This window comes from Lepidochelys kempii, chromosome 4, assembly GCF_965140265.1.
Source record: "Lepidochelys kempii isolate rLepKem1 chromosome 4, rLepKem1.hap2, whole genome shotgun sequence".
NCBI lineage: Eukaryota > Metazoa > Chordata > Testudines > Cheloniidae > Lepidochelys > Lepidochelys kempii.
In genome coordinates this window covers 14,780,001-14,805,702 of record NC_133259.1, presented here as the reverse complement: position 1 = coordinate 14,805,702, position 25,702 = coordinate 14,780,001, and the positions used below count along the sequence as shown (strand labels likewise).

The 25,702-nt window shown below is 42.1% G+C and overlaps 1 long non-coding RNA gene across 6 annotated transcripts in view; it reads right to left on the bottom strand.

Moving 5' to 3' along the window:
- The window catches only part of LOC140910162 (uncharacterized), a 378,033-nt gene that overhangs the window by 89,599 nt on the left and 262,732 nt on the right, over positions 1 to 25,702 (bottom strand). For 3 of the 6 annotated variants that reach the window (XR_012158436.1, XR_012158434.1, XR_012158435.1), the window contains one exon: positions 3,511 to 3,607. The exons of the other annotated variants lie outside the window; for them this stretch is intronic. This is a non-coding gene — a long non-coding RNA (uncharacterized lncRNA). The remainder of the gene's footprint in view (positions 1 to 3,510; positions 3,608 to 25,702) is intronic. 6 annotated transcript variants of the gene reach the window in all.

The window sequence follows — 25,702 nt, the reverse complement described above, 5'->3', positions numbered from 1 at the left end:
GGTAGCCAACCTCAAAAATTTGGTAGCCCAGTAGTGCAGAAACAATACAGCAAACCAAAATCAGGTGAAAATTGAATGATGCAGGAGTTCTGTCAAAAAAAATAATCATAGATGATCATATAATTAAAGACTATATTATAACGCATACACATAGGGGGGCCAAATTAAGGTTTCACAGGCAACCGTAATTCTGGTATTTCTTGATTTTTGAGTGCTTGAATAGGCAACATTCTTTTAACATAGGGGGTTTTTTTTATCTAGTTTCCTAGGTTTGTAAACAAGCAAACTGAAAAGACAGCAATTCCATCATATGGGATCATATTGACAACCACATGGTTCAGCAGCAGGGTTGGAACTAGAGCTGTGTAAATAACTGAGTTCTCAGTTCACAGCCAGTTCTCAAAAATTGAAGAAAAATTCATTTTGGGTTGAACTGAAACAAAAATGTTTTGAATTTTTCAGCAAACTGAAAAGCTGGGGGGAAAAAATCAACTCAAATGCACAGACCCCAGGAGATGCCGCTGTGTGGAAGGGCTGGGGGTGGGACAGCCGTGCCGGAGGAGTTGCCGGTGCAGGGCCACCCACCAGCCCCACATTCTGCCCCTTACAGTCCTCCAGGACCTAAAAATGGTGTTGGGTGATTAGCCAAATTCACTCAAGTTGTAACACCTGCAGGGAGGTACCACCTCCCGGGAAGACTTGCCTATATTGGTTCAAATTGGACCAGCAGAAAGAGAAATGGACTTTGGGATAAACTGCCTGTGTTTAAACTGACTCAGGGCCTTGTTTCTGATCCAGCAAACAGACAGGACCTTCTGACCAAAGGGAGGGCCCCAATCTGTCGGGAAGGATTCGAAAGTCTGAAACCAGCCAGAGCCTTTGTGGAGTTGGGATGATCTCTGGTGAGCTTATTAGCAGGTGGGTTCTTCTGTTGTTTTAACGTTTTCACCTTAAGAATAGAAAGGGCTGCATCGTACCTTGTAACTGTGGGCAATTCCGCTGTTTATCGCCACTATGGAAGGCAGGCAAAGCAGGCATGCTCAGGCAGTCTGACTTGCTGAGGAATTCACACTGTCGCCAGGGACGTGTGCAGCCCGGTCAGGAGGGAGAGAGATCTTCAGACATATTAAAAGGTTTTAATTGTTATTCAAAAAAAAACCCAGGGGGAAATAGAAATGTATTAACACTTGATGATGAAAAGGCTTTTGACAGGGTAATTGTCCTTTTTAATTTTCAGTTTTAGGAAAAATAGATTTCCCAATAGAATACATTTACTGTAGCGTTGGCCAGGAAAAAAATATTTAGATTTTTTTCCCCCTCACTGAAAAATCAAATTTCCAATGAAACATTTTGTCAAAATCTCAACATTGAGAAAATGTTGACCCACTCTAGGACAATAGATTAAGCCTATCTATCTTGGGGTTTGTATGATCATGTAAAACCAACAGTAATGGCCCAGACTCTCAAAAAGTATTTAGGCTCTTAACTTCCTTTGTAATCAATTGAGACAAGGTGGGTGAGGTAACATCTTTTATGGACCAATTTCTGATAAAAGATATTATTTCCCCCACCTTGTCTCTCTAATATCTTGGAACCAACATGGCTACCACACCATTGCACATTTGAAATCAATGGAAATTAGGAGCCTAAATACTTGAGGATCTGCACCTAAGTCTCCAGTGGACTTCAAGAAGTCTCTGGCACTTCTGCCTTTTTGAAGTGAAAACTTTGCTTGGGGTAGGGCTTTGGGGATGGATACATGGTAGGAATTAATTTTATGCATTGGTTGGGTTCATGGGTGAAAAAGTGCCAGTGGTGGGTGTCATTCTTACGGTGGAAAGGCTTTTTTTGAAGAGGAATCCATGAATGACCCGGGAAAGAATTTTCTGTAGTATCTGGCTGATGAATCTTGCCCATATGCTCAGGGTTTAGCTGATCGCCATATTTGGGGTCGGGAAGGAATTTTCCTCCAGGGCAGATTGGAAGGCCCTGGAGGTTTTTCGCCTTCCTCTGTAGCATGGGGCATGGGTCACTTGCTGGAGGATTCTCTGCTCCTTGAGGTCTTCAAACTACAATTTGAGGACTTCAATAGCACAGATATAGGTGTGAGGTCTTTTTTAGGAGTGGTGGGTGAAGTTCTGTGGCCTGCATTGTGCAGGAGGTCAGACTAGATGATCATAATGGTCCCTTCTGACCTAAATATCTATGAATCTATGAATCTATGAATGACAAGGCTGAAGCTCATGTTAGACTTAATGGCTAAGATTTTCAAAGGTAGCTAAGGGATTTGGATGCACAATTAATTAAAATTAATGGGGACAGGACATCCAAATCCCTTAGGCACCTTTGAAGATCACAGCTAGTGGCTATACCTCAAAGCTTTGGGATTGATTTTGAAGAATTTTAAATCTGGAATAAAACTAGGGAACATCCTACATACAACCTCCTTTTATGAAGATGATGTTTTATTCTAGATTTAAAATTCTTCAAAATTAATCCCAAAGCCATTCACAAGAATAAAGGAATGAGACTCAATTTCTGGCTACATGATAAATGACAAGAAACAGAAGCTATGATGCTAAGAAGCTGGAAACCAAACAGGATTCAAATATCGAGGAGTGCAAATGTGTCAGGTACCCTAAAATCTTTTAAAATTGCCTCAAATGTTGTGCTCCTCCAAGGCTCTACAATATTTCAAACTTTTTTTCTGGAGTCCATGACTTTCGTACTTTAGCTCTTCTTATGATCATTAGCGTATAATATTTTTATTAGAATACTACACAGAGGCCCCAGTAAAGATAGTGAATCTTGCCCATATGCTCAGGGTTTAGCTGATCGCCATATTTGGGGACGGGAAGGAATTTTCCTCCAGGGCAGATTGGAAGAGGCCCTGGAGGTTTTTTGCCTTCCTCTGTAGCATGGGGCATGGGTCACTTGCTGGAGGATTCTCTGCTCCTTGAAGTCTTTAAACCACAATTTGAGGACTTCAATAGCTCAGACATAGGTGAGGTTTTGCGCAGGAGTGTGTGGGTGAGATTCTGTGGCCTGCGTTGTGCAGGAGGTTAGACTAGATGATCATAATGGTCCCTTCTGACCTTAGTATCTATGAATCTATGTATGAAAACAAAGTACTTATCCAGAAGAATTTACAAACTAAATAGACATATACAAATAATGTAAACATTTGTGGGAGCAGAGAGTAGGCGGCCAGAGGGAGAAGGTTTAAAATGAAATGCATAGTCTTTGTATGTACTCATATAGTTTACATTAAAAATCTTGGCCAAGATTTTCAAAAGTCACTAATGATTTGGGGTGCCTCAATTTCCAGGGTGCCCAATTTCTGATAAACTTTTAAAGGGTCTGATTTTCAGTGGGTTTGTGCTCAGCACTTTCTGAAACTCAGACTCCTTCAAAGTGTACCAGGTCGGGCACCCAAAATCACTAGCTAATTTTGAAAATATCGTCCGCTATTGTTATAGAAAGGTGAAGTGCCAACTAGCATCATCTGACCTTCAATCCAGCATCAGAAGTTGTTTAATTTCTTACAGGCATCACAGCAGAAGTGATATTTGCAGCAGGAGACAACAGTGGTCTTATGGAATGTCCTCTTGAAGAGATGCCAAAAAGTAAATGGTTGAAGGAAAAAAAAAGGTACAAAGTATGTCAGATTTTTAATTATATGTCTCTTTCCCCAACAAACAAGTGCAATTAAAGTTAATCATTTCTATTACACTACACAATGCCTCCATTACTAATGGAATCAAGAAGGCATGAAAGAAAAGCGCATTAATACATAAACACTCACTTTTCATATCAGATGAGTATTTTGTACTCTAAACACACTCAGATATAGTAGTGCTTAATTATGCATCACCAGCGTTACTACATAACTATGTCAAATGCCTTTAGAGAGACAGAGAAACTGACTTAAAACACTCCACATCCCTGTGGATACTCATTTCCCCTTATGTACTGAAAGCATCCAGAAGATCCTCCAGCATTAGTCTTTGACAGTTGTCACCTCTGTATACTTATGAATAAACCAGTGCGTCTCTCAAGCTTCCACTGAGCCCAACTGTAGCACAGCACATCAGAGCTACAGGAGTTTCAGTATGTCGCGCAAATGACGAACAGTGGGAACCACAGAAAAGATCAGAGTGTTGTATAATTTATACGGCACAGTACAATGTAGTGCAATGTTTGGAATCTCAGATGCACAGTACAGGGTCAAATTCTGATCTCCCTTCCACTGGTGTCCATCCAGAGTAGCCCCACTGTAGCCTAAGGATTTACTCATGATTTACACCAGATACAAATGAAAGCAGAATCTGGCCCACTCTTTTTGATCTCATATTGAAACCATGTTTCTCAACAGTAAGGTTTTCAAATGACATATTCATTACTCTTTCATCCACTATTATATAATAATATTATGGGCTAGATTGTGACTTTAAGCATAGCACTAAGCTAGGGTCACTATATGAGCGGCACCTCTCCTGGATTATCCCCAGAAGAATGGTGCCTCAGATACACCCCAGTGTCAGATTCTTCCTATGCTTCCCCATTTCTTGGAGTGAGGGGACAGGGCAGGAAATTGGAGCACCCCTATATGGAGCAATTGCTATTGTGGGGTCTGCCTGCACACCCTCTGTGTTCAGAAGGCTCTGGACTAGCCAAGGGCTGATCAGCAGAAGAGATCAGCATACAGCAGGCTCTAGTTTCTATGTTAGGTAATGTCTGAATAAAGAAAGAATATAATTGTTAAATACAAGCTCTCCATGTCCTAATAAGAACAATGCAACCCCTCTGCCAGCTCGTTTGCAGAAACGGAGTCAAAGAGCCATCTACTCCCTGCCCCTTAAACAGCATGTCTCAGGATTCGGCCTGCTGTGAAAATATCTGAAATATGGATGAATATTTGAAAATGACAAAATTTTGTACTGATTCCAAGGTAGGGGTGGGATTAGTGGCTGTGTGCAAGTATGTGATAGAGAGAGAGAGAGCAAAAAAAAAAATCATAAAAACTGGCAGTAATTTCAACAGAAATTCAGTAAACTTTTAACTTCACTATTTTCATACTACTTATGTGAATTTCACAACTTTTATAAGATTCTACAAAATATGGACTCTGCACACTTCCTTCTGGTGTAAATCCATGCACAAAGGAGATGGGCTGGATCTAAAAATATTCCTGGCCAACACTTCATAGCATGTCCCCAAAGCACAGTGCAACCTGAGCTGTTGCATCAGATGTAGCACGGGGGCGGGGGTGTCTCTTTAAAAGGCGTGGAGGATGTGACAGAACAGGCTCTCACAGAGAACATGGACACTCAGAAAGTTGGTTTGCAATAAAGCAATATATGTCTATTGTGATAGACCCAGGCCGGCTGGGTACAACAGAGTAGCCTTATTAGGATCCAGGAAAGTCCGCCCACTGCTAAGGGATCCCCCCCCCCAGCCTAACGGGGGGTCCACAGGATCTGGAAAACCAAGTAATTACAGAGGACAACTAATGATCAACAGGGACGGGAGTGCGGTCAAAGGGTCAAACGAAGGGAACCGGACGGGGACACCAAGCAGAGAACCCCGGACAGCGCTCACCGCTCCTCAAAGGTGTCAAGAGTATTCACAGTATTCTTGTCAGCAAGTTAAGGAAGTATGGGCTGGATGAATGCACTATAAGGTGGGTAGAAAGCTGGCTAGATTGTCGGGCTCAACGGGTAGTGATCAATGGCTCCATGTCTAGTTGGCAGCCGGTATCAAGTGGAGTGCCCCAAGGGTCGGTCCTGGGGCCAGTTTTGTTCAATATCTTCATAAATGATCTGGAGGATGGTGTGGATTGCACTCTCAGCAAATTTGTGGATGATACTAAACTGGGAGGAGTGGTAGATACGCTGGAGGGGAGGGATAGGATACAGAAGGACCTAGACAAATTGGAGGATTGGGCCAAAAGAAATCTGATGAGGTTCAATAAGGATAAGTGCAGGGTCCTGCACTTAGGATGGAAGAATCCAATGCACCGCTACAGACTAGGGACCGAATGGCTAGGCAGCAGTTCTGCGGAAAAGGACCTAGGGGTGACAGTGGACGAGAAGCTGGATATGAGTCAGCAGTGTGCCCTTGTTGCCAAGAAGGCCAATGGCATTTTGGGATGTATAAGTAGGGGTATTGCCAGCAGATCGAGGGACATGATCGTTCCCCTCTATTTGACATTGGTGAGGCCTCATCTGGAGTACTGTGTCAAGTTTTGGGCCCCACACTACAAGAAGGATGTGGATAAATTGGAGAGAGTCCAGCGAAGGGCAACAAAAATGATTAGGGGTCTAGAACACATGACTTATGAGGAGAGGCTGAGGGAGCTGGGATTGTTTAGCCTGCAGAAGAGAAGAATGAGGGGGGATTTGATAGCTGCTTTCAACTACCTGAAAGGGGGTTCCAAAGAGGATGGCTCTAGACTGTTCTCAATGGTAGCAGATGACAGAACAAGGAGTAATGGTCTCAAGTTGCAGTGGGGGACGTTTAGATTGGATATTAGGAAAAACTTTTTCACTAAGAGGGTGGTGAAACACTGGACTGCGTTACCTAGGGAGGTGGTAGAATCTCCTTCCTTAGAGGTTTTTAAGGTCAGGCTTGACAAAGCCCTGGCTGGGATGATTTAACTGGGAATTGGTCCTGCTTCGAGCGGGGGGTTGGACTAGATGACCTTCAGGGGTCCCTTCCAACCCTGATATTCTATGATTCTAAGAGAGTCAGTGGACGCCGCCCAGAGGAACTCCGCCCGGAGGCGTGAATGGACAGAGGATCGGAAATAGGCCCCGCAGTCGCAGGAGACTCCATCGGCCAACCTCCTCATCCTGGTTTTATAGATGGCCACTTTAGCCAGGGCCAGGAGGAGGTTGACCAGGAGGTCCCGCGACTTAGTGGGGCCACGGACAGAGAGTGCATAGATAAGAAGGTGAGGAGAAAAGTGCAACCAAAACCTTAACAAAATATTCGTGAGGAGCCGGAATAGGGGCTGCAACCTGGTGCACTCCAAATAGACGTGCGCCAGGGTTTCCCTCACACCGCAAAAGGGCCAGGTGTCCGGGATTGGGGTGAACCGTGCCAAGTACATGCCCGTGCTCCCCATGAAGAAGCCGTACAACAGAGTAGCAGAAGGCAGATATGCTGGCCACTGGATTAGCAGTTTTCTGTTCCCTGACTGACCAGAACAGGGGCTGCTCCAGGCTAATGAGAACACCTGACTCCAATTAACCTGCAAAGAGTCAGGTGAGGCCATTAAGTTAATGTGAACACCTAACTCTAATTAAGGCCCTTTTGATACTATAAAAGGACTCACTCCAGTCACCCTGAGGAGAGCCAGAGTGGCTGCAGGGTTGAGTAATGAAGACACCCTCAAGCCATCGATAAGGGAGCTCTAAGGTAAGGGTGAAGAAGAGAGAAGCGGGAGAGCTGTGGGGAAGTGGCCCAGGGAAATGTAGCAACTCTGGCAGTGAAAGGTCGGCTGCCAAGAGCTGCTGCCATTAGGGTCCCTGGGCCAGAACCCGGAGTAGAGGGCGGGCCTGGGTTCCCCCCAACCTGCCACTACAGAAACACCTCCTGGGAAGGAAAGATGGGCCCGTCAGGACAGGAGGCTAAACTGTTTGGGAATAAGCCTGTAGGGACAAAAGAGACTGTTGGAGTTCTCTCACCAACCTCCTTGCTGGCTTGTGATGAAAAGGGCTCAGTAGACTGTAACCCTGGCCCTAGAGTGAGAAGGGCTATGTGGAGGGTCGCAGTGAGCCTCTGAGGCTAGCATAAACCGCCTGGAAGTGTGGGACCCATGGGGACAAGGTCGGAGCTTGTATTTGTATTAAAATTCTTTGAGCCCTAGGGAGAGATAAAAAGGCAGGACCCAAACAGCAGAATATGTACTGCAGGATTGGTGTCTCCTTCTAAATGACCTTAGGAAAATGTGTTGGTAGAATTACCTTGGGTCTAAGAGGCAGCAATGTTTAAGACTCCATTTTAAGTCTTGTGGAAGGGGACTGACTGGTCAGAAGCTACGAAGGGTGGAGCTACGGGACTAAAACCTGCCCCAGGTTTTTATTTCTTATGGAGCTGCTTCTCCAATTTTGTGCATTAATGTTTCGTCTGGGATGTTAAATTTAAAAAAAAAAATCCTTACTTTTCTGTATTTTTAATGGACTCCTGACTTTCTGATTTTTTTTCCCCTTTGCTGCTCTATTACAAGTCTGTGCCCACAGAGGACATTACAAAGCAGCTGTATACATCTCCTGTAACACTGACTAACACCTGTGAATTGCTTTTGTGGCAGGTCTGTGACAGTGTAATCTTTACCTTTGTGGAGAGGTTTTTACAGCTGGCATGGTGGGCATCCCTATTTCACCACAACTCCAGCTCTATTGCCATGGAAACATCCATGAACAGGCAATGCACGGCTAAGGTTTCTTCAGCTGGCATTTTAAAATAGCCTTTCCCATATTTGCTGATAGGGCACTGGTCCCAGTGCCAACCATAGAAGCCTTAGTAGAACTTCCCCATGCAACTTTGTAGTCTTATGGAGTCTTCTGAAAAATCTATGTATATACATGTAAAGAGAGAGAGAGAACCTTGATCTCACACACACGAGGAAGAAAGGTCCAGTGATTAAGGCAGCAACCTTTAGTGGTTTAAATCCCTGATCCAAAAGACTTCCTGAGTGACCTCAGGCAAATTAGTCAGTTTCTCTGTGCCTCATTTGCCCATCTGTAAAAGAGGGATAATAGTGTTTCTCTGTCTTACCGAGGTGTTGTGAGAATAAATACATTCAAGATTGTGAGGCACTCAGATGGGATGGAGGCCATGTAGGTACCTGAGATGTGTGTATCCATATCTATCAATCTTTCTTTAATATCTATACAAAATACACCGTGTTTTTGTGTGCAGAGAATGGTCGAAAATTGGACAAAAGCTAACTGCTGCAGTGTATGTAAAAGGCTTGTTTAAAAAAAAAAGCACCAGGGCCCCTAGTCTATTAAAAGCCCAGTACCATAGTACTTACAAAGGGCAATCTTACAAAGCCCAGTGACATGTTATAAAGTTTCCAGAATCTGCATAATCCAAATAATTATTTTATATACGTTTTTGTGTTTGACTCTCTGCCAAAACAGACAATTAACAGTGGTGTCTTGGTTGCATTAAAAGCAAAAGGCAGATAAAGCAGAGGACACTCATCTTCAGCAGGAACAGCTTTAACAGCTTTTACTGCAATAACGAATCATCTTCAAAAATATCTTTAAAAAGTAAATAATTGGCACAGAGAAAATGCATTTTTTTAATTTCAGAGAAGGTGGCTCAAGCCAATTAGCCTGAGCAGCTCAACATTACCAGTGCTGTTTGAAATGTTTTTAGTTAAGGAAGGTCAGTACTTGAAAAAGTGAAAAACTGACAAAATGTTCTCTTGTAACCAGCTCTTATAATTATTATTGCCCCGGGGCAGAACTCTGGATATGTTTACTAAAATATTTTCAATATGGTTCAGACTGGCTTTCCAATAATCAAATTAGGAAGAGACAAAAAATAAAAAAAATACATTTATTGAAAAAACAATCCGAAAAACATCAACACTTTGAATTCCTTTCTAAGGGGGTGCCTTTAGTCAGAAAGACTTACCATTTCCTTCTGTCCTCACAACTCTGTGGGACATCTGTCTTCCCATGATTACCCCAAGTCATTTCCACCAGTCTACGCTGCAGCAGGCCTGAGGGTGATCCTTGCCAGCTCAAACCCCACCCTGCAAAATTCCTCTTCTCTTCAACAAGACAGTAACCTCCACCAAGCAGGCTGACAAGGCGACAAATCACCCATAAACAGCCCTGAAAACGAACATGGTGCCAGGCTCTATGGCCTCCACTGAGACCCTGCACCATCACCCTTTGAACTTAATCAAAGAGGAGAGGGGAAGTCCTGCAGGCAAGATATTTTCTGAGGTTATTTTGGGAAAATCAGGCATCCCAGAGAAAGGAAATAGGACTAAAACAATGGGAGTCTCAAATTAGCAGTTGTCATCCAAACATCAAAACAATGATAGAAATGGATTGAGTCAAAAATCCACTGCTCCACGCTTGAATTTTGTCTCAGTTTAATGAGCATCCGACTGATTGATTGGGTAATTAATTAAAAAGACAGGAAGTCCATATCTTTAGACTGGAGATGGGACTGGACACAAACTGCAGGTCTGAACACCCTGGGAGCTTTTCAGGAAGTCAATAACACCTGAATCTAGATCCAGTTTTGGTATCTTGCCCACAAATCTATAATGCTACAAACCAAATTCTCTAGCCATACAAATTGCTTGACACGCAAACCCCCTCGTACAGCACACAAAATTAATCTAAATTGTCAACATTAAATGGAAGACCAGTAGCCTTCTGGATGAAATGACAATAGCACCACTTGTCTGGATGTCTCTATGTACAGAGAGTAATCTGGATAAAACAGAATCTGATTGGGTCAAAATCACTTTGGGGAAGAAAGCCAGCAGAAGTCTCACTGGGATAGTGCTTGGGGTCTGCTACAGACTCCTCAGGATTCCATTTGGATATGGATAGAGATCTCTATATTTTTAATGAAATAAATACTACTGGGAATTTTGAGATGATGGGAGACGTTAATTTCCCAGATACAAAGTGGACAGAAGTGCTGCTAACAGTGGTAGGGCCCAGAATTCGTGGATGCGATAGCGGACAGATTTCTTCACCAAATAGTCACCAAACCAATAAGAGGTGATGCCATTTTAGATTTCATAGAGGACAGCCTTTGTTCGAGCGATCATGAGGGAATTCAATTTAAACGAAATGGAAAGATAAATAAAAGTACATCTGCAACTAGGGTCCTTGATTTCGAAAGGGCAAACTTTAAAAAAAAAAGGCAATTAGTTAAGGAAGTGGACTGGACTGAAGAACTCAAGGATCTGAACGTGGAGGAGGCTTTGAATTAGCTTCTACAACTTTGACTTAAAGTATCTGAAACCTGCATCCCAAAGAAGGGGTCAGAGGGGGAGGGAGGGAATGTAGGGCAGGGTTGCAGACCAAACTGGATGAACAAGCATCTCAAACTGCTTATTAAGAGAAAGCAGAAAGCCTACAAAGAATGGAAGATGGGATGGATCAACAAGAAAAGCTACCCCTTGGCAGTCAGAAAGCATAGGGGAAAAGTGAGAACTGCCAAAGTTGGACCTTGCAAAGGAAATTAAAACCAATAGTAAAAGGTTCTAAAGCCACATAAATAAAAAGAAAACAAGGAATAAAGAAGTGGGACCATAAAGCATTGAGGATGGGGTGGAGATTAAAGATAATCGAGGCATGGCCCAACATCTCAAGTAATACTTTGCCTCAGTTTTTAATAAGAGTAATGAGGAGCTTAGGGGTAGTGGCAGAGTGGCTAATGGAAACCAGGATATGGAAGTAGAAATTACTACATCTGAGGTGAAAGTCAAACTCAACCAGCTTAATGGTAGCAAATCAAGGGACCCAAATAATCTCCATCCAAGACTACGTAAGGAACTGGCACATGAAATTGCAAGTCCAACAGCAGGGATTTTTAATTAATTTGTAAACTCGGGGATCATACCCTATGACTCGAGAATTGCTAATATAGTACCTATTTTTAAGAAAGGGAAAAAATGATCTAGAAAACTACAAGCCTGTTAGTTTGACCTCAATTGTATGTAAGGTCTTGGAACAAATTTTGAAAGAGAAAGTAGTTAAGGATATAGAGGTATATAGTAGCTGGAATAAAATACAACATGGTTTTACAAGGGGAAGATCATGCCAGACCAACCTGATCTCATTCTCTGAGACTTTTTTAGACTAAGAAAATGCAGCAGATCTAATCTACCTGGATTTCAGTAAGGCATTCGATACATGTGAAATTATTAAATTGGAGAAGATAAGAAACTGGTTAAAGGGGAGACAACAATAGGTCATGTTGAAAGGTGAACTGTCAGGCTGAAGGGAGGTTACTAGTGGAGTTCCTAAGAATGGTCCCAAGACGGATCCCTTATTTAACATTTTTGTTAATGACCTTGGCTCAAAAAGTGGGAATATGCTAATAAAATTTGCAGATGACACAAAGCTGGGAGGTACTGCCCATACAGAAGAGGACCAGAATATCATACAAAAAGATCTAGAGGACTTTGAAAACTAGAGTAATAGAAATGAGATGAAATTTAATATTGAAAAAATGTAAGATCATACACTTAGGGATTAACAACTTGAATTTTTGCTACAACCTGGGGACTTATCAGTTCGAAGTGACAGAGGAGAAGAAGCAACAGAGGGAAAGAAAGGGTGTATTGGTTGATCACAGGATGACTGAGCCGCCAATGTGATGCATCCATGAAAGGCTGATTCAATCCTAGGATGTATCAGGTGAGATATTTCCAGTAGAGGTAGGAAAGTGTTATTGCCATTATACAAGGCATTGCTGAGATCTCATCTGGAATACTGTGTTTAATTCCGGTCTCCCATGTTTAAGAAAGATGAATTCAAACTGGAAGAGGTGCAGAGAAGGGCTATTAGGATGATCCGAGGAATGGAAAACCTACCTAATGATACAATACTCAAGTATCTTGGCTTTTTTTGCATTAAACAAACACTATGGGGAGATAGGATTTCTCTCTATAAATACCAGGAAGGGAGAGGAGTTAAGTGCCAATGTTGATCCAAGAACAAATAGATATAAACTGGCCATCAACAAGTTTAGGCTTGTAATTAGATTAAGCTTCCTAACCATCGGAGGAGTGAAATTCCGGAACAGCCTTCCAAAGGGAGCCGTGGGGGCAAAAAACCTAACTGGCTTCAAAACACAACTTGATAAGTTTATAGAGGGGATGGAGGACATGGGCCACAAGCCATTGTAGGCAATCTGTGACTGCCAGTAACAAATATCCCCAAATGGACAGAAGGGGCACTAGATGGGGAGGGCTCTGAGTTACTGCAGATAATTCTTTCCAGGTGTCTGGCTGTTGGGTCTTGCTCACATGCTCAGGGTCTAACTGATCACCATACTTGGGTTCAGGAAGGAATTTTCCCTCAGGTCAGATTGACAGACACATGGTTTTCACCTTCCTCTGCAGCATGGGGCAAGTCTCATTTGCTCGTTTAAACTGGAATAAATGGTGGATTCTGTGTAACTTGAAGTCTTTAAATCATGATTTGAGGACCCCAGTAACTCAGCCAGAAGAGTGGATGGGCAAGGTTCTGTGGCCTGTGACGTGCAGGAAGTCAGACTAGATGCTCAATGAGGTTCCTTTCTGGCCTTAAAGTTTATGAGCAATTCCTGCTAAGGACCAAAATTATGCCCTGATTGGGTCAGAGGCTTTACATGAAAGCAGAGCAATAGACGAACACATATTAAACCCCCCGAAAAGCTGAGCAAGTTGCATGTGTGTAATGATTTTTCCTTTTGATATTACTAAACTGGTAAGCTTGCCTATTGAAGGCATAACAGATCATTTGCTAACTTGCTTAAAAGATGTATTTGTTCAGCAGTGGGATTCTCCAGCAAAAATTGAGTTGTATGCATTGCAGATGGTGCTTCTGACATAGGTATATAAAAGCAGGAGCTTCAATAGTCTTGATCCAGAAGCGGCTGGATTCTTGCCACCTGGACCTCTAGCTACTGGAGACGTCAAAAAGAGATGGATGGTATAAGCCATATTGGAATTGTCTTAGCTAAATGACATGCTGTGATGGATGGTATAAGCCATACTGGAATTGTCTTAGCTAAATGACATGCTGTCTATGGTTCTTCTCAAAAAGAAATGCTGCATCCAAACTCAAAATGTCCCTAATGCCAAACTGGAAGGATTCTGTGAACATCTTCCTGTTCAGCTGGAAGTTACATGCTGGCCCCAATCCAGAAAAGTGCTCAAGTACACACACAGCTTTAAGCACCTGGAGTCAGTCCCACTGTATTCAAGGGACTAGTTGCATGCTTTGAGTTAAATATCTACTTAAGTCTTTGGTAGATTGGCATCTAACAACATTTTACTCAGAGATGAAAATAAAGACAAGAGAGGGCAGGCTGTGTAATGCCCAGGAAAGGGTTAATCTGCCCAGTTTTCAGAGTTATTCTAAGGAGAGAGTCATGCCCTTAGGAAGTGATCAGTCAATGGGAATTTGTTTTGGTCATGTAGCCCTGCTAACTTATCTTTCATTTTTGAGTATGTTGTCACTTTGTAGCCTGCTGGAAAGTTCCAGGAAGGGAGTTCTGTGGAATCAGATTGCATACTCTCCCCCCAGCATGTACATTTCTGTTTAGCTCTTGTTTAAGCTCATTTGTTATTTTCTAAATTGCCTTTGGGCTCTTAATTACTATCACTGCAAACACACCACAGACAATGTTTATAGCTCCGAAGCAGTGACTCACTGAGAATGATCTGTTTACAGTGTAGGTGTAGTACATGCTGCTTCCTCACCGCCAGCCAAAACAGAGAGACAACTCCAAAAAGCCCAGTGGCTGGATTAGCCATTCCAGACCTGTTCAACCAATCCGCAGCTCCTTAACCCAGAGGCTGGGTCAGGAACATCGGGGTTACCTGTGAAAAGGGAGCAGGGCTTTGTCCAGGAGAGGAGGGGATGAATTTCACCATTAGAGAAGAGTTATTTAATCTAAGTGAGACTAAGCTCTACAAGTGCTTCAGAGCGGTCATCGAAAAACTACACACATATTAGACAACAGTTTTACCAGAGTATGGATACGGATGCGCTCCTCCTCTCACATATGGAGGGAAATAAACTGCCACTGAAATAGGGCCAGGAACACGAAGCAGAAAACAGTGTATCCATTCTGTATTTCTCTTTCTCCCCACTCCCCGACCATGCTGATACCCTCCCTGTGAATTCCACATACTTGGGGCTCCATGGGTTGTGAGTATGCTGGGTATGGTTGGATTGTGAAGGAGACAGGGAGCCGCTACTCCATGTTGCCTGCTTCTATAAGCATCCAGGGGATTTCTGATCAGCAATTTGCAGAGGAGTTAACACTGTTAGAAGCCACATCTAATCCCCTCATCTACTCCAGAAAGGGTTTTGCACAGCTACCCAGCTAGTCAGGCTCCTAAGGACCTGAGTAAGATGAACCTCGTACAATGTTTGCAGTAGATGTTCCACTCCTGGGATTTTTTCTGTAAGAGGAAAGCATGCTTCAAAATTTACCACTTGACACTATTCTAGGGGTTTCAGACTCCCAATAGCCTTTGACCTACAGGCTGTCATCAGACCTCCTTTCCCATTAAAGGGATTTTCCTTCTTTCTCAAGCTAACTACAAAAACAAGAAATGAAATGAAATAGCAAAGAATCAGCAATACTTGTTATAGTCCTGCCCAGACCTTGGACAGTCCTTTTAGGCTCCCTTGATCCTGACTGAAGCCCAATCTCCTAGCTAGTCTCTTTTTGATGTGCACCTGCATAACTCCTCTGAAGATGAAGGACATAGGTATTAATCCAGAAAGGCCTATGACCCATTGTCTAGTCATCCTTCTTCTTCTTGACACTGACACACAGGGCCACGTTCACCCCCAATGGATGCAACTAACCTGACTTAAACGAAGCTGTACCCATACCAGCAGTGAATGTGGCGTTGTGTCCTACAGTTGCCCTAGCTGCACACAGCTGATGAAACTGGACTGTCCCATGCATTGTAATAAGCAAACGGAAGGTGCTTTCAGCTCAGATGCAAAGCCTGCCTTTAGTGATATGCTCTCTCTAACTCAGTCTTTCAGAAAGCCTTTCTTTAGCCGTGTCAAGGTTCCTCCCCCACTCTGAACGCTAGGGTACAGATGTGGGGACCTGCATTCAAACCTCCTAAGCTTATCTTTACCAGCTTAGGTCAAAAAGTTCCCCAAGGTACAAAATATTCCACCCTTTGTCCTTGGATTGGCCGCTACCACCACCAAACTAATACTGGTTACTGGGGAAGAGCTGTTTGGAAACGTCTTTCCCCCCTAAATACTTCCCAAAACCTTGCACCCCACTTCCCGGACAAGGTTTGGTAAAAAGCCTCACCAATTTGCCTAGGTGACTACAGACCCAGACCCTTGGATCTTAAGAACAATGAACAATCCTCCCAACTCTTGCCCCCCCCCCTTCTTGGGAAATGTCGGATAAAAAACCTCACCAATTTGCATAGGTGACCACAGACCCAAACCCTTGGATCTGAGAACAATGAAAAAGCATTCAGTTTTCTTACAAGAAGACTTTTAATAGAAATAGGAGTAAATAGAAGTAAAGAAATCCCCTCTGTAAAATCAGGATAGTAGATACCTTACAGGGTAATTAGATTCAAAACATAGAGGATCCCTCCAGGCAAAACCTTAAGTTACAAAAAAGATACAGAGACAGAAATAGTTATTCTATTCAGCACAATTCTTTTCTCAGCCATTTAAAGAAATCATAATCTAACACGTACCTAGCTAGATTACTTACTAAAAGTTCTAAGACTCCATTCCTGGTCTATCCCCTGCAAAGGCAGCATAAAGACAGACCCACAGACCCTTTGTTTCTCTCCCTCCTCCCAGCTTTTGAAAGTATCTTGTCTCCTCATTGGTCATTTTGGTCAGGTGCTAGTGAGGTTACCTTTAGCTTCTTAACCCTTTACAGGTGAGAGGAGTTTTCCTCTGGCCAGGAGGGATTTTAAAGGGGTTTACCCTTCCCTTTATATTTATGACAAGCAGTCTCTCCTCGTTCTGTCTTCCGTCAAACATCAGTGTCTGAGCCCCTCCTGTACAGCCCCCTACGTGCATTTGACCATGCTTTAGGACTCCCACATGGGATGCAACCCAGCCTACGAAATGAGTTTTGAAGTGATCCTAACGGCATTTAGTATGCAAGCTTTAACCACTCCAAACCTTTCACCAGCACTCCTAACGCAGATTTGCAATTCTCTCTGTGAAAAGGAAAGCAAGTTGTGTCAATGGTTCTTTGCCAGCTTGCCCTTGTTGTTCTCGTGCATTCAGTAGCATAGAAAGTCTATTAATTCCATCAAAATACGTGGATTACTCCCATACTACACCTCACAGATGGATAGTATGAAACCATTTGAAACTCACTGTTCTTGTTTCACAGCCACAAAAGGCAAAGGTCAACCACTATAATTCAGGTTGTGAAGCTGCAGCCAGAAGCATCACCTTTCATTGGCTGCTCTGAAATAAGGAAAAATAAAGTCCTTCCAGAAACAACAGTGCCTCCCGCTCAGTCATCCTATGTCTGACTATGTAATTCACTTTGACTTAGAAAACAAATTGGGATATGTTTACTGCCCCTGATTTAGGATGCTTGTTGTTAATTGAAAGAACTGCAGATGAAATTGCTTTTCAAATCCAAACTAATATCCACAAAGTCTCTGGGTAAGGATGAAAGGGGTTAAAAACCAAGGGTGATGTCATGGTAAGGATCTACTACAGACCACCTAACCAGGAAGAAGAGATGGGTGGGGCTTTTTTTAAACAACTAAAAAAATCATCCAAAACACAGGACTTGGTGGTGATGGGACTTCAGCTACCCAGACATCTGTTGGAAAAACAACACAGCAGGGCACAGATTATCCAACAAGATATTGGAATGTATTGGAGACAATTTTTTTTATTTCAGAAGCTGGAGAAAGCTACTCGGGGGAGGCTATTCTAGATTTGATTTTTGACAAATAGGGAAGAACTGGTTGAGAATTTGAAAGTGGAAGGCAACTTAGGTGAAAGTGATCATGGAATGGTAGAGTACATGATTCTAAGGAATGGTAGGAGGGAAACCAGCACAATAAAGATAACAGATTTCAAGAAGGCAGACTTTAGCAAACTGAGGGAGTTAGTAGGTAAGATCCCATGAGAAGTAAGTCTAGAGGAAAAACAATTCAGGAAAGTTCACAGTTTTTCAAAGAGATCTAATTAAGGGCACAAGAGCAAACTATCCCACTGCATGGGAGAGAGAAGAAGTATGGCAAGAGACCACCCTGGCTTAACCAGGAGCTCTTCAATTATCTGAAACTCAAAAGAAGAGTCCTACAACAAGTGGAAACTAGATCAAATTACAAAGGAAGAATATAAACAAATAACACAAGTATGTAGGGACAAAATTAGACCAGGGCACAAAACTAGATTTTAACTAGCTGGAAACATAAAGGGTAACAAGAAAACATTCTACATATACATTAGAAGCAAGAGGAAGACCAAGGACAGGACATTACTCAATGAGGGGGGGAAAACAGAAAATTTGGAAATGGCAGAAGTGCTAAATTACTATTTTGTTTCAGTTTTCACTAAAAAGGTTAGTAGCAATTGGACATCTAACCTAGTGAATTCCAGTGAAAATGAGGAGATCAGAGGCTAAAATAGGGAAAGAACAAGTTAAAAATTACTTAGACAAGTTATGGAGTACTTGTGGCACCTTAGAGACTAACCAATTTATTTGAGCATGAGCTTTCGTGAGCTACAGCTCACTTCATTGGATGCATACCGTGGAAACTGCAGCAGACTTTATATATATACAGAGAATATGAAACAATACCTCCTCCCACCCCACTGTCCTGCTGGTAATAGCTTATCTAAAGTGATCATCAGGTGGGCCATTTCCAGCACAAATCCAGGTTTTCTCACCCTCCACCCCCCCACACAAATTCACTCTCCTGCTGGTGATAGCCCATCCAAAGTGACAATCAAAAATCCAGGTTTTGTGCAGGAAATAGCCAGACTTGATTATCATGCACATTGTGTAAAGAGTTGTAAGAGCTATTACCAGCAGGACAGTGGGGTGGGAGGAGGTATTGTTTCATATTCTCTGTATATATATAAAGTCTGCTGCAGTTTCCACGGTATGCATCCGATGAAGTGAGCTGTAGCTCACGAAAGCTCATGCTCAAATAAATTGGTTAGTCTCTAAGGTGCCACAAGTACTCCATAACCTTCTCATAGACAAACTAGGGAAATACAATCTAGATCAGTGGTTCCCAAACTTTAAGAGCCCGCGAACCCTTTTCACTAAGTTGTGAAATCTCATGAACCCCCTCCTCAAAATGAATATTTCCAGGAATTTAAGTTTAAATTTCCTCAGTGTGATGGATGCACTTGCTTTGCTCTGCGTAGCTCTTGGAAGTCCGGAACCACTGGAGAAACACAGTCTCAAGTCTGGTTTGGCATCAGGTCTGTTTCTGTGTCTGGTTTTCAGATATACATACGAGGAAAATGCTTTCTCACATAAGTATGTTGTTGAAAATGGTAACAAAACTGTAGCAGCTTTTTCTACCAGAAGGGGGTACTCGTTTCTTAAACTCAGCCAAAAGTTGATCAATGACAGATTTCTGAAACTCCTTTTCAGTTCGTAATCACAGGAGATCTCAATCAATTTCTTTTTCCTCAGTGTTCCATATCTGTGTTGAGGAAGTTGTATCATCACAAGGGTTGCGAATCCAGTCATTATCACCTGACATAGCTGGAAAGTATTCTCTGAAAATTGTGCAAAGTCCTTTTAGGTGTGCAATTATATTGGTTTTAGTACACTGATCCAACTGAAGTTTATGTGCTGCCAGGAAGTCATGAAGATTACTGAAACACTCAGTTTGATTGTTTTCCAAACAACTTTCCCAGAACTGCAACTTCTTTATCATGGATTCAACTCGCTCTTGCACATTGAAAACTGTTATACGGAGGCCTTGAAGAGATAAATTTAGGTAATTAATTCTTGAGAAAATATCTGCTAAATAAGCTAGGCTCTGAAGCCAGACATTATTTTCCATACAGCTGGCAAGGTGGAAAGGGTGGCTGTTGGAAAAAAAAATTAGGATTTCCATTCTAAGCTCAAACAAGCACACAAGGATTTTGCCTTGTGAGAGCCAGCTAACGTCAGTATGGGTCAACAGACAACTGTGTATACTACCCATTTCTTCACAAAGTATGTGAAATATTCTGGAATTTGTTGGCTGCGATTTTATGAAATTCACCATTTTCACTGCATTGTCCAACACTTCCTTCAGTCCCTCAGGCATGCGTTTTGTTGTGAGGGCTGGATGCTGCAATGAGTCCAAGAGACTTTTGATGCAACCTTTTTTGTTCGAGCTACAAATCCAGTATACTTCCCCATCATTGATGTGACCCCATCAGTGCAAATGCCTAGGCAATGAAACCAATCTATTTCCTTTTCTTGAAAATATGCATTAGTCAGATTGAAGATATCTTCTCCAGTTGTAATTCTCCCGATGGTCGGCAAAACAACAAGTCTTCTTCAACCAGACCTTCATTCACATAACATACAAACAGTAACAGAATAGCTAGATTAGCTACATCGGTTGATTCATCCAATTGTATAGCATAATATGGACTGTTTTTCACTCTATGTACAATTGTGGTCTCTACATTACTTGACATGTCATTAATTCTTCATGACAACGTATTATTGGACAAAGGTACCATGTCAATCCTTTTTGCAGCCTTTTCTCCGAGCATGCAACGAACTACGTTTTTTATACATGGACCAGTCAAGCTCTCTGCTATGGTATGGGCTTCTGATGCTTTTGCTACTCAGTAGCTCAGGCAGGATGACACTTCAAGTGCATTTTCATTATCAATAGCTGCTTTGGATATAAAACTGGTAATGTCACTTTTCCTCTCAGCTAATTTTTGCTTGAAAAAATCAACAGGCTTGTTGATTTGTGCAGGACGCCTAGTTTCTAAATGGCTCCGAAGTAGAGAAGGTTTGAGGCTGCTGTTTGCTAGATCATCACCACAAATCTCACACAGTGGTTTTGGACATTCTTGATTACCAATGCGTGTAAAGCCATATTTTATATAATCATCACATTTTCTTTTCTTTGTAAATGACTTTCCAGGACCATCATGATCATTAGACTTAGATTTTCCACAGTGTGGACTTGAGGAAACACTAGCTGATTCTTGCATCTTTACACTTTCCTTTTTCAGCCACTTATCCATTGAACTTGCGTACAAAAGTTCTAATAAAAAATGACAGAGACAGCTAACAACCAACAAAGTAGAAAATGAGAAGATTCACTCAAGTGTCACTGAAGCAAAACAGCACTCCAGAGAGAATGACAATTACTGACACACCTTAACACTGCTACACTGGCTACAACGTGATTCTGGCTGGTTTGGCTCGCAAACAGCTTTTCTTCCACCATGAGGTCCGCCCCTAGGAGGGTACCCTGCAAGGGACAAGTTAGCTTGGACCACCCCCACATACAGCGCTGCCCCTGCTACTCTGCCCTCGATGCCAACTTTCCCTGTCTGACAAGGACAGGGGTCCGAGCTGCCACTTGTGCAGCTGGGGTCTCAGCTGCTGCCCTGCCCACTGCAGGGCTCAGGCTACTGGCCCCATGCTGGGGTCTGGGCTGCTGACTCTGCATTCCATGGGGCTCCTGCTGCTGGACCCCATTGACCGCCCTTGTCAACTGAGCTCCACTGAGCTTTGGCTGCAGGTCCCGCTGACTGCCAGGGATCAGGCTGCTGGCCCCAACTGCCCGGCCCCACTCTCCCTGGGGTTCGGGCTGCCGGCTCCCCACTGACGGGGCAGGGCTTGGGCTGCCAGTCCCAACTGCCCTGCCCCGCTCTCCCTGGGGCTCGAGCTGTCTGCCCTGCAACTGGGTCCCATCTGGTGCCTCCAATGCCCGGGATCCTCTGGCTGCCATTAGTGAAATTTTTCCGGCCAACTCTCTAATGTTCTGCGAACCTCAGTTTGGGAACCACTGATCTAGATGGAGCTATTATAAGATGGATGCATAACTGGTTGGAAAACTATTCCCAGAGTAGTTATCAGTGGTTCACACTCAAGCTGCAAGAACATATCGAATGGAGTCCCACAGGGATCAGTTCTGGGTCTGGTTCTGTTCAATATCTTCATCAATAGTATGCCAATGACCTACATATCAAAGAGCTTTCTTGCCAGGATGCTTCCTTGGTTTTTCCAAGCTCCTAAAGTTGCTTTACTTTAAGTAGATGGATCTTCAAAACAAAGTGAAGCTACTAACCAACCCTCCATAGCAACTGTACATGGGATATGCATACTCTAATTTATCTCAATGTTTCAGCATCCATTTGTGTTACCACCATAAGCATCTACTAAGACGCTGACTAAATGCTGTATGTGTCATTATTTACATACGCAGATTACAACATCATGGTCTCATCAGTTCAGCTATTGTGTCTTGTTAGCTTAACCAAATTTCAAACTCCATAAGGAACAGCATTTTCCCCAGAAGTTATTAAAGGGTAGATTTCGTTTAATTAAACTCATTTGCATGACTAAATTAGATCTAATTACTCCCATTCATTTCACTAATACCTCTCTTTGATTGGAGAAAGGCAACTTCAATAATTGCTTAAAATAGGACTCACTGGGTCTTCGCACTGGTTCACACTACAAAAAGCAGACTACGATTTAAGTAAGAGATAATGGGACAACTACTGAGATACTATAGAAGATGGGCAACTTTTTAACCTTGGAATTTTTAGTGTTTGTGTCTGGTGCCACATTGGCAGCCCAAGAGACAAAAGGATTCATCATATTTATCTAGAGAGCAGTTGCAACAGGAGTAATGGCAGTGCAAAATTTTCCCCACAAATCTCTCCAATGTTCCTCACTGCCAACCAAGAGGGGCCTTTGGAAGTCAAATGCCAAGTTGGGGGCAGGGGGGTAATCTGAAATTTTAATAAAATTTTGACATTAAAATAAAAGAATTGGGAATATTTCTCTTAAAATGTTCACGAATTTTCTCATCTATTTGTCAACCGGTTTTAGAGCTCTTTGCCATCATTTTGAATGGCAAGAACTTCAAATTTAAAAATTTCATAAAAGGGGGACTTTTTTTAAAAAAGGAAAAGTTTCCCTATTTCTTACTGGCTCTAATTCTAACAGCATGTGGATAAAAATCAACTCTTTTTCTCCTTCTGTACTGACACTGCCCTAGTCATCACCAAAACAACACAATGCCTGACTTGGAACAACTCCAGAGATGTATAGAGAACAGCCTTTTGGACCAAGCTCAACCCAGGAATGACAGAAGTGGTGCTGGTAGGAAAGGGAAACACATTATGCAACTTGCCATTATGGTAGCATAACCAAAAATCTAGGTCACCACACCACAGATCATCCAGGCTGTGGGAATCCTCTTAGATTTCTTATTACTCTTGGGCATGCAGATTGCCAGTGGGGAGAAATGGCTTCTTTCACATTTCCCTGGCCAAGAGACTTGGACCATTTCTCTCAAATGAAGACTTAGCCATGCTGTCATCACCTCCAGGTTGAACTATGGTCACTCACTCTACTTGGGATAGGACAAACAGCTGCAAAACAGGTGGAAGCTTCTAGACCATAGAGCAGTAGCCACACTGCCAAACCCAAATGTTGCTAGGCCCTATATTATAAATGACCTAAGGCCCAATATATTAATATATATACATAAAATGTATGACTTTTAGGCCCAATCTTTTGATTTTTAGAGGGCTTGAACGCTTAGGTTTGGCATTATGGCGCACTCTCTCTATGTATGTATTTTTATATATATACATACATACACACACACACACACGCCCCTTCTAGATTTGGAACATTTTGGTTGCACTTTGGCCTTGTCATCAAGCTTTTCTCCACAACTGTGAGGGCTAGAAATTTACATTCTTTTAAAAATGAAAGCTGTGATTTTCCCCTAATTGCAAGGCTTTCTGAAAATATTCAGTTGCCAATTAAGTTGCCAATACTGCAGTAGCACCAAAGGGTGCCAGCGGAGAAAAGCATCCCATTTTGCAAGGCCCGATACAAAACATACAGCAAGAGACAGTCCCTGCCCAAAAAAGTGTTTGCAATCTAAATAGCAAAACAGAGTGAAGGGAAACCTTACTATCCCTATTTTACATAGACTTTAAAACAATCTACTCTCTATATACGATACATGAAAATCACTTCTAATAAAATAAACCTGTGTGATGGAACACTGCACACCAGAACACAGCAACAGGAAATTCCAACCACCCTGCTAGGACTGCAAATCCCTGGAAAGGGAGACTGCCAGTTTAAGTTTACCAAAACCATGCATACCCAATCTGATGATGATTGTACACTATCAATATTACCTAGCACCTGATCTCCACCCAAGACCAGGGCCCCATTGTGTTAGGCCCAGTACATACACAGAATAAGAGCGAGACCCTGCCTTGATGAGTTTATAATCTCCAAATAGACAAAATGGATCCAGGATGATTTTTTTTTAAGAGGAGGAGGAGGGAGATTAAGTGACCTGCCAAACATCACATAGGAAATCTGTGACAGACCTAGGAACTGAATCTAGAACTCCTGGATCCCAGTCCATTGGAGTAACCACAATACCTTCGTTCCTCACATCTTTATCAAAATTATACCGAACCATAACGTTCTTCTTTATTTTGATAGAACCTATATTACATATGACTAAAACATCAGTGCTCAACACTAGTGCCTACTGCATCATCTTAAGCCTGATCAGTATGAAATATGGTTATTTTAAGCTGCTCCATGTAAAAGTAGGTATGATACATTCTACAGTCTTTGTGACCTTCATGCATCACATGAAACAAATTGGATCTAATGGCTCATTCACATGAAAGAATCTCACTAGTTTTTGTTCAAATATACTTAGTAGCTGAACTTAACCATGTTTCTAGCAGAAGGTTATCATCCATTTTAAGATATTCTGGGTTAGATGGAGGTGAAATCATTTGATTTATTTCAATAAACCAATCACAAAGCTCTCTATTGCTTAGTGAGAGTTCCATTCATTAGAGCTCATTCTTCTGCTCCCTGTCTCAACACGTAAATAGTATTTTCTGAACCACGCATGATATGTGACCTAGTTATCAGTTTAATAATTTGTCATGAAAAAGTAACTGACTCTTATTAACGGAGATGCAAGAAAATAGAATCAGAACGAAACACATCCTTTTTCTTTAGATCTAGTAGCAATACAGATGTTTGAAAAACTGGTTACAAAAATTTCGGCCAGTTTTTTTTTTTAATTCATAATTTTTCTAAATTTTGAAATGGCATCAAACTATTTCAACAATCAAAAAATTCTCACCAATGCTATAGATGGTTAACCCTCACTCCTCCCCACAACAACTGGTGAAAATTGTGTTGCTTTTTTCATTAAAATTCAAAGTTTCGTTGAAACATTTCATCAAAATGTAACAGAAAATAGCTACACACTAACATTTCAGATGTTAATTCATAGTGAATCTCCAAGCAAGAGTAAATTCTCCAAAGATACTGTTAAGTAGTTTCATCACACTGCAATCTAACTCATGTTAGAATGAATGGAACAGTTTAGAATTACATGGTACATGCCCACTTGTACATATGGGACTGGACCCAAAGCCCACTGAGGTAAATAAAAGGACTTCAACTGAATTCAGTATGCTTCAGAGCAAGCCTATGGCCAAACAAGGTAGCATGCTGTATTCACACTTGCATTTTTTGCAAGCATTTTAGAGCTTTGCCAAACTTGTGGGCTTTATTTGCAGGAGTTTGTGCAAAGAAAAAGTTAGTTTCCATTCACTAAGGACTGCAACCCTCTAGACTTCATTTTGAATTTCATGTTTCCAAAGCAGACAAAGGGATTTCACAAAACAGGGTGACTGGGCAACAAAATGGCAGATGAAATTCATGTTGATAAAGGCAAAGTAAT